At 41.1% G+C, this 14,864-nt stretch overlaps 1 protein-coding gene across 5 annotated transcripts in view; it reads right to left on the reverse strand.

The window, feature by feature from the left end:
• The window catches only part of DIP2C (disco interacting protein 2 homolog C), an 851,589-nt gene that overhangs the window by 524,079 nt on the left and 312,646 nt on the right, over positions 1–14,864 (reverse strand). The window contains exon 1 of one of the 5 annotated variants that reach the window (XM_029588530.1): positions 8,352–9,206. The exons of the other annotated variants lie outside the window; for them this stretch is intronic. The gene's annotated coding sequence lies outside the window, so the exon portion shown is untranslated. Of the gene's footprint in view, positions 1–8,351; positions 9,207–14,864 lie in introns of those variants that run through there. 5 annotated transcript variants of the gene reach the window in all.

Here is a 14,864-nt window from a genome sequence, read left to right on the forward strand (position 1 = left end):
TTTTTTTTTTATATACCGACATTCATCTCAATTGAGATATCACACCGGTTTACATTCAGGTACTGTAGGTATTTCCCTATCCCCAGAGGGCTTACAATCTAAGTTTTTGTACCTGAGGCAATGTAGGGTAAAGTGACTTGCCCAAGGTCACAAGCAGTGACAGCAGGACTTGAACCTTGGTCTCCTGGTTCATAGTCCAGTGCTCTAACCACTAGGCTATTCCTAGGCAAAAGGAATGCTAAGAGAGGACAAGGCCATAATGGAGAGATTATTTGAATTCGTTGCTTCGGTCTTTACTAAGGAAGATATAAGGCAGATACCCATGCCAGAAGTAATATTTAAAGTGATGATTCTATGGAACTGAAACAAATCTCAGTGAACTTGAAAGATGTCGAGGGGCAAACTGACAAACTAAAGGCTAGCAAAATCACCTGGGCCAGATGGTATTCATCCCAGCACGCTTAAAGAGCTGAAAAATTAAATTGCAAACCTAATGTTAGTAATCTGTAAACTATCATCAAAATAAGCTATGGTACCTGACGACTGGAAGGTGCCCAATGTAACACCAGTTTTTGAGAACAGTTCCACACATATGATCCAGAAAACTACAGACCGGCGAGTCTGACATCAGTGCTGGGAAAAATGGTTGAAACTATTCTAAAGAACAAAAATATTGAAAATATAGACAGGCATAATTTAATGGAACAAAATGAACATGGACATTTTCCCATTGGTTTCTCCACTGATACTAGATCACAGACAGACAGACACAATCTGCCCATAAGGTGTTATTCTGTTTTACTTTGCTGAAAAAGAATGCCTAAAAACAAGCTTAAAGTGCCAGTCTTAAAATACAAAGACATTATCTCATGTCTTACAGAAATCAGCACAACCCCACTGAATTTGTTAGGTTTATTATTAGATCAACATTAGAAATAACTAAAGTTGTTGCTGTACATGAGATTATGTCATGGGTCCTTTTTTTTAAATACCATAATATTATTATGTTGGGCAAAATCTTGCAGATTATTTATGTGTAAGTGACCCTTGGCAAGTGGAGTGAATCATGTGCTGGGGAGGGGGAGGGGGAGGCAGAGAAATTAGTGAATAGAGGTTGGGGACAAAGAGATGATGTGTTCTGGAGCCTTGATAAACTCCTGCCACCATCTTAGAACATTTACTCCTAGCTCATATCTTTTCTGCCTTGGCTTGTAGAATACCCCTGCCTTTCCAGTCCCTCTTTTGATTATGTTTTTGGGAAAAGAACTCTTAAGGTCTTCACAGAGACCTAGGTAAAGAGAGATGAAAGAGAGTGTATGAACCCTATTCTTGGTCCAGAGTTTTCAGAGATCTTTCTGTTTAGAGTAGGAAATGTTTCCACCATTCCTTTCTCTCTTTTTGGTTGTCCTATTTAAATCAGGTTTTAACTCTTGATTTTTGTTTTATTGAGACTGAGTGCCTTTTGGTACCAGGAACTCAGCTGCCAACATATCTAGGGGAGGAAGAGCCTTTCTCCAGAGGAAGGGATTCCCATCCATTACAAGAGAGGGGAAGTTAAGGTGTTTTCAAGAATACTTTCACAGTTAGCCAGATGTGCTTGGCTTGGGAAGGTGAGTACCCACGTGATGCAATCGGAAGGAGATCTATGAGAACAAAGAAAACTTCAGAAGAGGTATGAAAACTGGGATTTTGCATTTTTTTTTAATGTAATTGTGACTTCTAATCTGTCCATTCTACAGCGGGAAGAATCTGGTGTAAGGTTGGGAGACTGAGAGAAGGTTTACACCTTCCTCACTTGGAATTTTGGAAAGGTGAAGGAGTTAAATCGTTAAAGAATCGGCTCTTACCAATCCTAAACACTATTATTGGAAGAGTGAGAGCCCAAATTTTATTTTATTTCAACCTTTAAAATTAATTGGACTTAACATCAAGAGAGCTGTAAAGAGCATTTTCATTCATTTGATCAACTATCAGGAAAAGAAGTTGGAAACCATTCAGCTTCTAGTGTTTATTGCTATCATTAGACTGTAGAGAGTATTCATGCTGCATATGCCAAGGGACCTAATGGGCTGTGAAACTAATGTATGCAAAAGGGCCTTGAAGCTATATTCCTCTCCCCCCGCCAAAGGAGCCATGGACCACTCAGAAGTAGAAGCTTTCCTAAAGAACTGCTGCAAATAGGGTCAAATCTTTGACCTGTGCGCCTTTAGGTCCAGCAACCAGGATTTATCCCACCCAGGGGTTACATATTTATTTAAAAAACATTTGATATTTAGCTTTTTTCTAGCGATGGTCTCTAAGAAGATTTCAATCAGTTTTAAAGACTACCCAGTACATTAGCAGTTGCATTAATCGTAGTATCTTCGGGATTGATATGCTACTAAAAATCCCACTGAACTCAAACGTTTCCACTTTAGAGTAATTACATTAATTCATATATCTAGGAACATAAAAAAAGTGTAAACGAGGAGGAGGGGGAGAGGCAGATCAGACAATAAGATGCAATAGTTCATTTTTAAATTTACAATAAAGATGTAGGAATAGTGTGACATAAAATGCAAGTAACCGTGCCGTCTGAAATGTTTGCTAGTTTGGGTTTTTTTTGCCATGATGAAAACCCAAGTTTGTCCTATCTTTAAATTTTCTCTAAGTGTTGTTTACTGATGACGACTGAAGTTCAGTGTTAGCAACCAGGCAATAAGCAACTCAACGGAATAAACATTCATGACTCATTTTCTCTTCCCTTTTGTAAGGTTTATTATATAGCCAGTCTTCTCTAGGTCTGGCCTTCCACAGTAGAACAGACACAGGATCTGGGTTCACTTATCTTATGTCAAATTGGCCAGGCTATGGAGCTACAGGCTGTCAAATCTTCACATATAATACCACATATGGAAAAATATAAATGAACATGCAGTGTACCAATATTCACATTATTGTGCTTATTGGAATGTTCAATCTAGACTACATTTATTTACTAATAAGCATGTCAGAGAAAGCATACGTTTTTCTAGAAAAGATCTTAATATGTTTTATAATAAGTTTTTTAAGCTATAAGTACGTAGTTGATATTAACCATTTTATTATTTTATATTTTACTTTTTATTGTATTTTCTGCTCTTATTGATTGGACACCGTTGTGATGGTTTTATTACTGATGTGATGGTTTAAAAAAAAACCCAAATAAACCATAAACCATCTGAAGATTAGTTGAAGGCCATCATCTCAAATGGAATAGTGACAAGATAAGTGGAGGTGGAAGAGCCCAAGTAGGAGATGAAATTTGCTGGCCATGTACTCAGAGGTTGTAGTGTCAGGTTAGCTAATTCAGCAATGGAGGGCACAACAGAGGGACAAAAGATTCAGAAGAAAGCAGAGAGCAGTACGAGGCCACAATATTTAAAAAAAATGGTCAAGATCTGGAAAGACAGGCAGACCATGGCGAGAACTAGTGCACCACTTGCCTTGCTTTATATATTGAAGGCTATATTGGATTATAAGAAAAATATATAAATATATACAAAGAGAGAGTAAAAAAAACAAAAAAGGATAGACAGTTACATGGCATGAAGTGAGTATAACTTTGCCTCCCAGCAAAGAAATATGGTCATGGCTTATGCGCCACTACTGCACTGCTGAAAATCACTCACATTCACAGGCAGTTTTAATATGCTTTGTTTAAAACAGAGGAAGGGCTTACTTTCCCTGTAAAACAAACTTTCATGCCAGTATAGCAACGCCACACTTTCCTCCCCAGCTCGATGGATGCTTGACCGTGTCCAAGCATTAAACCCTTTCGGTTGGTTTTAACAAGCAGCCACTGCAGTCTGCCACGCAAATAACTCTCTTTCCTGAGCAAAGTATTGGGGGGTGCCACGTTTGCTCACTGGAACAAGTAGAACTAAGGGTCAACAAGCAAGCCGGAGGGGCTACCTCTCTCCTGGACTCAGGCGTATTTGTGGACCCCACACAGCAACCGTAGCACTTTGCTCAGTCACAGATGTATTGAGCGAGCCCAATACAAAAGGTACCACCTAGAATGTTTTGCTGCCCCTCCCCCGTTTTCCTCTGACAAGAGCCCCTACAAGAAATGTTAAAAGCTAAAACTCAAGTCCTGCAGAAAATGCATCACCTCTGCCACTTGTTATAGGTACCGCCTTTTATTTCTAATTTCTGATATGTAAACAGATCTGTGAGAAATAAGCAAGTGCTAAATAAATATCTCTGAGCCATCAATCTTAGCCAGGGGCTACAGCAGAAAAAATGCATTTGCACCTAGGGGCAGCAGACATTGCTTGCAAAAGAAAAAAAAGAAAAAAAGTTTTATAATTGCAAATCAATGTATTAGCCCAGGAGGCAGCTGCCTCATTTAGACAGGCATTCTAATAAAATTATGTTCTAATTGGTTAAATTGTTAGTCAATTTGCTATTACAGGAAACCTATAGAATAATCTACACCACTTTTCATTATAAATGCCCGAAGCATGTTACTAACACTAATTACAACCAATTTTTCCTCCACCCGTTCCTTTTTCTATTCTAGCCTATTTCCATTAAAAAAAAGTTAATGCAGCTGACATGTTCGTCCACTTGACCATGTGGAAATAAAGTTGCAGGTGATACCTTTTTACTGGACTGAATATATTCCTGAGGCGCGTTCGAGTGTTGCATTCCCAAATTGTTTTGTTTTGACCTGATGAAGGGAGCACAGAACTCAAAGCCTGGAAATATATATATTTGTGAATCCTGCTTATAAACTGCAGTACTCAGCCTGTCTGTTGTATAATGTAATTTTATATATTGTTTTATTAGTTGTTTTATGTTTGGGATTGTAAACCGTTGTGATGTACCCTCGAACGACGGTATACAAAACCTATTAAAGAAATAAAGAAATAATATATTAGCGTAGTCCAATAAAATGTATCCCCTACAACTCTACTTTTTTTTTTTTTTTAACCACCTTTATTTCTAGGTCAATAAGACAGAGAAAATCCAGTGGTACCTATAACTGGTAAACAACAGAATAAAACATCGAACCTCAAATTCGATGTTTTATTGAACATGAAACAGACAATACCAACCAATGAACAACCAATGAACCAATGAACAACCAACCAATGAACTGAAACAGACAATACCAACCAATCACTACAATGTTTTACTTCTTGTTAAACTTTTTAATCTCTCCTCTAACTCTAATCCCAGTTAGAATAACCCCTGTTTTATTGTAACTTTTTCTTCTAAGCACTTGTTATACTTTTGTAATGTATACTCTTACGTTTTAGCTATGTACGTTATAATGTATTGCTCACCCCCTTGTTTTATGTAAACCGACATGATATGAACTGCCGTGAATGCCGGTATAGAAAAACACAAATAAATAAAATAAATAAATTCACACCAAAATAGAGGGGTTTGCTAAATCACCCATAACTATATAATATCATTCTATTGTTCTTCTGTATTTAATATGTATTATGAATGTTTTTACTGTAAATCACCTAGAACCCAGTGCACTAGCTGACATGTTTTAATAAAAGATATAAAAAAAGATAAAAAAGGATTAGCCTCTTGTGGGCTATGATTTCCAACAGTGAGAGAAAACTGCTTGCTTCAAAATGCTCACATAGCACTGCAAATAAATGTACACTGTCAGTATTATCAAACAATAAAATAATACAAATAACATGCTTCGTAACATAGTGGACAACAGCAACTAAAGACCAACTTGACCACCTGTCTGCCCAGTTCTTCCAGTCTACACTGCTCTCAGGATGTATATCCAGGCTGTCAGTTATTCAAGCCTGATGGCCTGAAGGATATCGAGAACTCCATATATATCTGTCCACAGGTCCCCTTGTACCCTTGAGGATCCTGAATACCCAAGATTTCCTCAAAATTCTCTCTCCTCAGCCCTCCTGAAATTCAGGACCCTAGTATTAGAATGGTTAAGGTCAGGCAAAGCATGAAGATCACTAGACCCTAAATCAGGGGTAGCCAATCTGGCCCTCGAGAGCCACAAGCTAGTTCGGTTTTCTAGGATATTCACAATGAATATGCATGAGATGCATTTCCATTCAATGGAGGCAGTGTATGCAAATGCATTCTCAGTATGGATATCTTGAAAACCCAACCGGCATGCAAGGATCAAAGTTACCTACCCCTTGCCCTAAATAGTCCCTTACCACAAAATCAGTGACACCGTCTCCATTTGTAAGCAACGGATGCAGTGTAGCCTCACCCTCAGGTGGATTCATCTATCCACATGAGGAATGCCCCTGGACGTCCAGGACTTCTCCACGCCCAACTGAGGCTGCAGCAAGTAGTGCTCAGACTGTAATCCACATCTGCTAGAGTGAAAACACCCAACAAGCAGGGTCTCCTCTTTGCTGGTCATCTTGTTGTCTCTCATCACATCTGAATCCCCTTCAGCTTTCTTTACACTTCAGCAGCTACAGTTGTATTCCTAATACAGAGAGCTGGCCTTGTCCTCTCTACCCTCTTTTCGCCTCTTCTGAAACCACATCCAACTCTGAGCGCACCATGGTGGCCGCCAGCTCTGTGTAAACATGAAAGTCTTCATTGCAACTAAAATCTCAGCATAAACTTGGAAGAACAAACCTAAGGTGGACTCTCACTGTTTTTGCTACAGTGTCTAACACAATACCCAATTTGCTCCTAGGACATTTCTGTTTTTAAAGCAATGGGAATCTTTCGCACAAAGGGAAAAAGATTAGTTTGAAAGGTGCCATGTGAGCTGTACCACAGACGCCAGGCTAAGCCACCTTTAAACAAGAAGAATTAGGAACTTCTTTTGTGCATCTTATTAACTTGACTGACTTTTCAGTGTTTGTAAAATGTGTCTACAAACAGCAATGTCTGATCTTTTTCAATCCTATCTTATCATCCTCAGTGATGGTCAAAGTAAATGGATACAGTTCATACTCCCAGCTCAGAATCCACAAATTTACATCTCCAACAGGCTGAAAGGAGCAAGAAAAGAATCTTGTGGACCCCTAGATGACTTTTCCGAGCACAACCTCTACAGTGTGGGTTTGCACAAAACAATGTAGTTATATCTCTTTGTGTTTCTTGGATATTTTAACTTTATTGACAGCACAGTCCTTCAGAGAAGTCGCTCCATTCTGCATCCTAAAGTTTTACGACTGCATCAGATGACCAAGCTTGTTCCCTGTGCAAAGACATTCCATGTCAATGCTATCATCTTTCACCCGTCTGCAACATGATCAGAAACTCAAAATCAGGCAAGGAAATTGCAAGCACTGTGCTAAAGTTAAAGCTCCCCAGCAGGACTTGAAATCATTACTATCAATTGCAAATTTCAATTTATCTACAAAAGCTGCATCACCCTTTAATGTTAAACTGCAAATCAGCAATTCGATACCAGGCCTCCAACAACGTTGCTCAAAAGATGGAGCAATTTAACTGTTTGTGTTCAACAAATGAAGTAGGAAGTGATACCCATGGGTTATCCATGCAGTTCTCAGTTACCTGCTTTATCAGCAGGAAAGATGGGGGAGGGGACACTGGAAAGGGACAGCAGAGATTAGTGAGAAAAGCTCCTACTTTTCTCAAATAAACTCCAATCCTAACAGAACACATGCATCTTCTGCTGACAAAAAGAAATTCCTCATTTGTTTCATGTAATTTAATGATACTAAAATATTAACTGAACAGAGATGGGGGACTCTCCTAGAATGTCATTAACCCAGGAAATGCGCAATGTAACGACAGAGCGTTTGTTTCAAAAAAAGACCCGAATCATTCTCTTAAGATTTTGGGAATGTGAGAGAAATATATTTCTGCAGCTCCAAGGAACATTTTTAAAACGGACAAGGAGTTTGAAAAAATTATATATATATATACACAGTCATGCACTACCAATCCATTCTAATTCATACCCATAATGTCAGTTCAAAACAAATTATTCAGATACTGTGTCAGCCCATCAAGAAAGAAGTACTTTTCAGGGATAGATAAAAAAAAAACAAAACGTCCAAGTGCATCTTGGGCTGTCGCCTGTCCATACTGCAGCCTAGGAGCTGCAGAAGGAAGCTTTCTTTGGCACAAAGGCACTAGAGGTAAATCTGAGGGCCAGGGAACATGCTCAGCATACTCTGGCTTAAACGTAAAGTTAATTCCTGTCACGGTGTGTACAAAGCAAACCCATCTGCAGACATTATCTTGGCAGAATCATCTCAACCTGGCCGCTTTGCTGTTTTTCTTTTCATTAAGTTTATGTTAAAACAAGCAAAGCAAAGATCAACCCCTCACTGGATTTCCTACTATCCCCCCCACAGTCCAGTGACCTTCCAGTCTAGATAACCTACCTCCTCAGGAGCAAACCAGTCAAATGCCCCCCCAGGCACAGATGTAGAGAACATCCTTGGATCTCAGAATATGAACCCACATTGCAGGCGGCTGAGGGGAACAAAAATGTAGTTTCCCTTCTGGTTTCTGCCTGTACAGTTTAGGCGCCGTCTCTTGTTCCAGCTCTGGGAGCAGAATGGAGAGGCTGGGACTTGCGGTCAGCAACGGTGGGTGTTTACTTGCTTGAGATGTAAATACTTGGCAGTGAGATCACAGCGTGGTCTCTCTCCCGGCTTTCTAGGACTCCTCAAGAAGAGAGCGGTTCTGCGGCCCTGCTTCTCTGGCAAAGGTTTATTTCAAAAGTAAAAACCACTGACAAGAGTTTCCAACCATCAGCTTTGCTCTCCTCCGCATCAAGCGCCTGTTTCATTATTTACAGCTTACAGATAGGGGCGCTTTGTGAAACAAAAGCCTTTCATTCCCATTTTTGGAGGTCCAGTCCCTTTCCCTGCCCCCGCTCTCGTTCCTTCATGGCTTTATAAGGTTTACCCGGCAACCTTGACCCACGAAGTCTCTTCCTGCAAACTTGGCAGCACGCGTTTCCCACTGTACATCCTGTGGCTCTTCCAGCAGAATAATCAGTGTCCACCAGGATTAGAAAGCATTTCCTCTGGCTCCAGGCAAACGCCCAGAGCCCAGGGACAAGAAAACTATTAGCTACACTCCCGTCCAAAAACTGGCAGGATTTTCACTTCCATCAACACACAGGGAAATAAGTACCTTCAAAACCTCACCTGTACCTTAGGAAGCAAAAATATCCATAATCCTAGCAGCAAATTTACATCCAAAAGTCCCATACAGCAAAAGCTTAACTGTTTACCAATAGCCCTAAAGCTTGATCAATGGGGGAACGTGAGGCTATCTCACTTTAAACACCACTGTCCCAAGTACTACCACTTAGAGCACCATTATACTTTAGGGTACACAGTCTTTTAAAAATAAAGCTAATTGCAGGCCGTAGAGTATGAGGAGTAAGCAGGTTAGTTAACCTCAGGATGTTTTTAGCTCCCAGCGCTGATGTAAATCGTACAGCCACTCTGAATCTATTCTAGGACTGGGCGGCAGTGCTTTTCAAAGCAGAATGACTGAGCCCTGACCAGCTCCACCCCCAGGCAAGAGGTGGGACTCAGGGGGAGGGAGGATGGGAGAAGCATGGAGGGCCGGATCCCAAAGCAGAAGTACCTAGAGGGGGTGGAGAGGCACTGAAGGGAGCCGAGGGATAAGGAGGGCCCCCATCCCCCCCCTTCTATCCCCCCCCCAAAAAACAAAAAAACCAAGCATATGCAGGGGTTTGATTATAATTGGATGAGACAGAGGAAGAACCAAAAAGGAAAGGAATATTTTGGAAAGGGGGAAGGTAGATCTCTCCAGACAACACCAAGGCAGCCTGCCTGCCACTATTCCCCCTTGTACTGCAGTTTTAACAATCCATGCAAAGGAACATCAGTAGCATGGGATGTTCTTGGTGTTTGGGTAATCCAGAGCGGCCATTTGCTGCTGTGCCGGGGAATCGCGCAAGTTACGCCTGCCAGAGGAAGGCATAACTTACAAAATAAAGGTATGAGGGATTTAGGTAGGGCTGGGAGGGGGCGGGTTAGATAGGGGAAAGGAGGGGAAGGTGGGGGGGGGGGGCCGAAGGAAAGTTTCCTCTAAGGCCGCTCCAATTTCAGAACGACCTCGGAGGGAACGGGGAAAGCCATCTGGGCTCCCCTAGGGCTCGGCCGCCCTGGATTTTATAACATGCGTGAAGCTGCGCACGCATGTTATAAAATCGGGCGTACATTTGTGTGCGGCGGGTTGCGCGCATAAATGTACGCCCGAGCCTAGGTATTAAAATCCGGCCCAAAGTTTGCTCTGTAAGATTTAAAAGCAGCCTCAAAAACCCACCTTTTTGAAGCTGCTTTTAAATCTTAACCCTCGATTGCCCCACTTACAGCCTCATTCATTTTTGACCATTTTCTTAATAAATGAAATTCCCAAGACCTCCTTTTGCCTTGAATTGATTAGAATGTAAGCTCTACTGAGCAGGGACCATCTCTTATGTGTTGTTGTTTAGAGCTGGGTATGTTGAGTGGTGCTATAAACGTGTTAATTTAGTAATAGTAGTACTGTTTTCAGAAATAACTGGGGTCATTATGGAGTGTTCACAGATACCGTAAACATATCCAATACTTTTTTCAATGTATTTAGGTAACAATTTAGCAAAAGACCACAAAGATTATTTTGTTGCCAAATTCAGTTTTTCAAGTGTTTCTCTCCTTCTGCACACGGTCACTTTTAACATGACCAGTCCCTGGTTCGGCCACACATTGCCATGGCAGCCCCCAGAGAAAATTACATTTGCCAAAAAGAAAAAGAAAGCTTAACATGAATTATGGTTTCCAAAGCCATCATTTATTCTAAATATACTGCAAACTTTCAATCACAAAAATATCCATTAAAATTGCAGAAGGCATGGCTACATAAATACCACTTTCTCAGATCAAGAGAAAAGCAGGTTTCCCTGCAGCTGTACTGCTTAGAGCACTAGGGATACATTCAATTGTAGAGCATTTAAGTGAGGCCTCTACCAGCATAAAATGAACGAGACACACTAAAGACTAATGGTCACAGAGTTCTAGACTTATTTACGAAAAACCACACCAGAAAGAAAGGTGTCCTAGAGGTCGTGGTACCTTACCATTTTTTTTTTTTTTTTTTAAGGAAAAGGTGGTTTATTATGAGCTCAAAACAGCTTATGGATTCTTCATGCACCGGGATTTTGACAGCTTCCTCATTCCCCCACCCCACTATAACTTGCCATTGTTTCATGAGGTCTGCGCCTGTGACTTGAATGGGAGATAAGAGATTAAGCATCACAAAAGCAAAGGAATTAAGGGCTAACTTTCAAGCCTAGCTCAGAAATCACGGGCTCCTGCTCTCTGGTGCTTGGTCCACAAACTGCCAGAAGGATCATGATGTGAGAAACAGTTCATTCTCACAGCATTCTGGGGCAATCGTTAAGTAATTTGAAAAAAAAAAAAAGTTGCATTTCCTTTTGGGGAATTTCATCAATTTCTTTTCTGTTAATGGGGAAAAGATGTATCTGGGGGAGAGAGACAAACAGCCTACTGTTTAAATTACAGTAAACTGGTTCTGCTATACCATAAGGAGCCTTCTAAAGAGCCGGTCCAAAGGACCAACAAAATGGCAATTACTGAGACACAGGCAAAGGCTTCTGTAAACCAGCGAGATGAGGAAATAGCTTGAGCTAACTAGTCCATGGCCACAATTGTTGCAAGACACAGACTGGGTAGTAAAATCAAGAGCCTTCACTTAAGCATTGGACAGGATGAGACTTAAGGGATGGCAAGAATGAGAATGAATAGCTACGCCTCGTCACAAGATGACATTTAACTGAGAGGTTCTTCAAAGCCCAAAGAGAAAAAATGCCTTGTATCTCAATTTTCAAGCCAGGTGATGAACCTTGTATTTAAGGGTCTTTCAGCCACTGATGCTTGCTAAATCGCAAAATTAAAAGGAGTTTATATTTAAACTGAGCAACAAAAAAGAGAAGGGGATTATGCTTCAGTACAGGTCATTGATGAGTCCTCACCTGGAGTACTGCATCCAGTTCTGGAGATCGTAACTCTGAAAGTTATGGACCTGAACCAAAAGCCAAATGAGATGAGGAAAAGAGATCAGGAGGGGGAGAGGGAGCGGGATATGTGGGAGCCATGCAAATCTTTCAAAGTGAAAAATAATGTACACAAAGCAAAGCTTTTTTTTTTTTTCCAGTGAGTTCTAAAGCAAAAGTTTGCTAGCGGGGAAGAACCAGGAATAACTTCAGAAAGCCAGAAATCAACTGGGGTCTCCAGCAGTGCACCAAAATGAAAATCGGTAGACTGGAAGGGCTTATGATCCTTATCTGCCATCATAATTCTTTGTTTCTATGTGACAGAAATGGGATGATTGCGAATGCTGGGCAGTCTGCAAGCATTACGGTGAGTGAGATGGCTGGGACATACCAGCTTAGGTAAAAATGTTGTTTTAACTGGGGGTTTTTTCCCCTTATTTTATACAGCAAGAAACACCAGCTGAAAAATCATGCATCGCTTCACTGAGAAAAAAAGATAACATCTTTTCCAACACAAAATGCCTATTTAGCTAAACGAATAAGCAACAAGTGATATTCATTTTATATTTATTCACTATAGCAAGGGGGAAAATGATACTTTCTGTTTCTGCCTGACTTATGTGCAAAAATATTAGCTGCAACGCTTCCAACCTATCCGCAAATATTTTAAAATTCTTCCCCAGTTTTTCCCCCAAAATTTCAGGTCCAACCCAGGATGCTCCTCCACACGTTTATTAGATTGTGGGGATTTGGATTTTAGCTTTGATTCCGCTCCTTTCCGAACACGAGCTCAAAAATGAATTACATTCAGGTACAGAAGGTATTTTATGAGGGCTTAAAATCTGAGGGCTTTTCTCCCGTTCTGTCTCTAGGGGGACAATGCTTAAAGGAAGATTTTCTAAATTTCTAGGTGAAATAAGGGGAGTTGAGGCTGGTCTTGATGACCTGCAGATGGACTGGGTGAAGTGGTACAATCTTCCGATTTACAGGGGATACAAGCATTTTAATTACCCTGGTAAAATCTCCATGCATATATTTTTCAAGTTAAACATAAAATTACGTTAACTATAGCAGTTGCACATTACTTATCCGAGTAAAGTCAGATAAGTGCAACATGCATCTGTGCTTTTTTTTTTTTTTTTTTTACATGTGCATGAATGTTACAGGATATATTGTACATATTTTATAACCTGTGTATATCACACACGTGGTTATAAAATACAGGATTAGATTTTTGCATGCTCATGTGCAACTATTTGAAAGTTATCCTACCTGTAAACGAGGCCCTACATTTGTACCTGAGATGATACTTGGAAAGGTCACAAGAAGCAGCAGCAGGATTTGAACCGTCTTCCCTGGATCTCAGCTTGCTGCTTTAACCACTAGGCTACTCCTCCATGCCAAGCATCCACCTCATGATCAGCCTCATGCTGCCAAATGATGAAGCTATAACGGCCATGCAAAGCCCTAGTAACATACTTTTTTTTTTAAATGAACAACTTTCATAGCCAGTACTCCAAACAATTATGGGGTAGATTTTAAAAGGCTGCGAGCGCACCCTCGGCGCGCGCACATGGACACGCAATTTTATAAGATGCGTGCGCAGGCTCACGCATGTTATAAAATCGGAGGTCGGCGCGCGCAAGGGGGTGCACAATTGTGCACCTTGCGCACGCCGAGCTGCGCTGCCTTCCACCATTCCCTCCCAGGCCGCTCCGAAATCAGAGCAGCCTGTGAAAGACCTTCCCCCTAGCCTGACCTTCCCACCCCTTCCCCTAACCTTTCCCCTCCCTAGCCCTACTCTAACCCTCCCCCCCTGACTTTTATCTTACCTTTTGCGCCTGCCTTTGGGCAAGCGCAAGTTGCGCGCGCCGGCAGCCTGCCGGCGCGCGATCCTCCAACACAGCAGTAATGGCTGCTGTGTCGGAGGTCTCTGGCACCGCCCCACCCCCTGACCGCCCCACCTATACCCCGCCCCCGGACTGCCCTTTTAGTAAAGCCCCGGGGGCTTTACGCGCGTCACCGGGCCTTTTGAAAACAGGCCCGGCGACGTGCGTAACCTTTTTAAAATCCAGCCCCATATTTCTTCAGTTTTTTATTTTCCACTTATGCTGTTCTTTGATTGCAGGTTAGTAAGTCATCCTGACCTCTTAACTACATCACTTGTTAAAAGCATCTCTTCTGCTGACAGAGCTATCCCTCTATTTTTTTCTTATACCACCCCAGGCACCTACAGCTGCGAAAACCCTTTTGAACAATATGCTCTCTTTAAAATCCTACAAAATCAAGGATCACTGAACTTCAAAATATTTTGTGTTACCTACAAATAGCAGGAAAGAACTAAGTGGCTAATGGAACTTTAAGAACAGTCTTAGTTTTGAGCACAGTTTAAGCCTTTTCCCTCTCTTTTGTAGCAGCATCACTATGCATTCAATTTCAAGTTGGCAAGCTAACCGGTAGCAGCTCATTAATCTAGAATTGTGCTTTAAAGAAAAAAAAAAAAGATGTATTTGAAAGACAGCTACCCAGGAACAGTAAATAAAGGAGTCAGTCCTTCTCATCAGTGCAATTATCAATCAAAAGATTTAAAAAAACCCCACTGGCTTTCTAGAAATTTAACAGAAAAGGAAAAACCTAATATGCCATGAAAAAAAATATACACACACACATACACAAACATAGAACTGATGGCAGTTAAAGACCCATACAGCCCCTCCTGACTGTCCATCCATATCTTGCTCAGCTTTATAGTCACTTCCTTTCTTACAGATTCTTTGTGCATGTCCTATAATCTCTTGAATTCTGATTACTCTCCTGGTCTCCACTTCCACAGGAAAGCCATTCCATGTGTCCACTA

This window comes from Rhinatrema bivittatum, chromosome 2 (assembly GCF_901001135.1).
Source record: "Rhinatrema bivittatum chromosome 2, aRhiBiv1.1, whole genome shotgun sequence".
NCBI lineage: Eukaryota > Metazoa > Chordata > Amphibia > Gymnophiona > Rhinatrematidae > Rhinatrema > Rhinatrema bivittatum.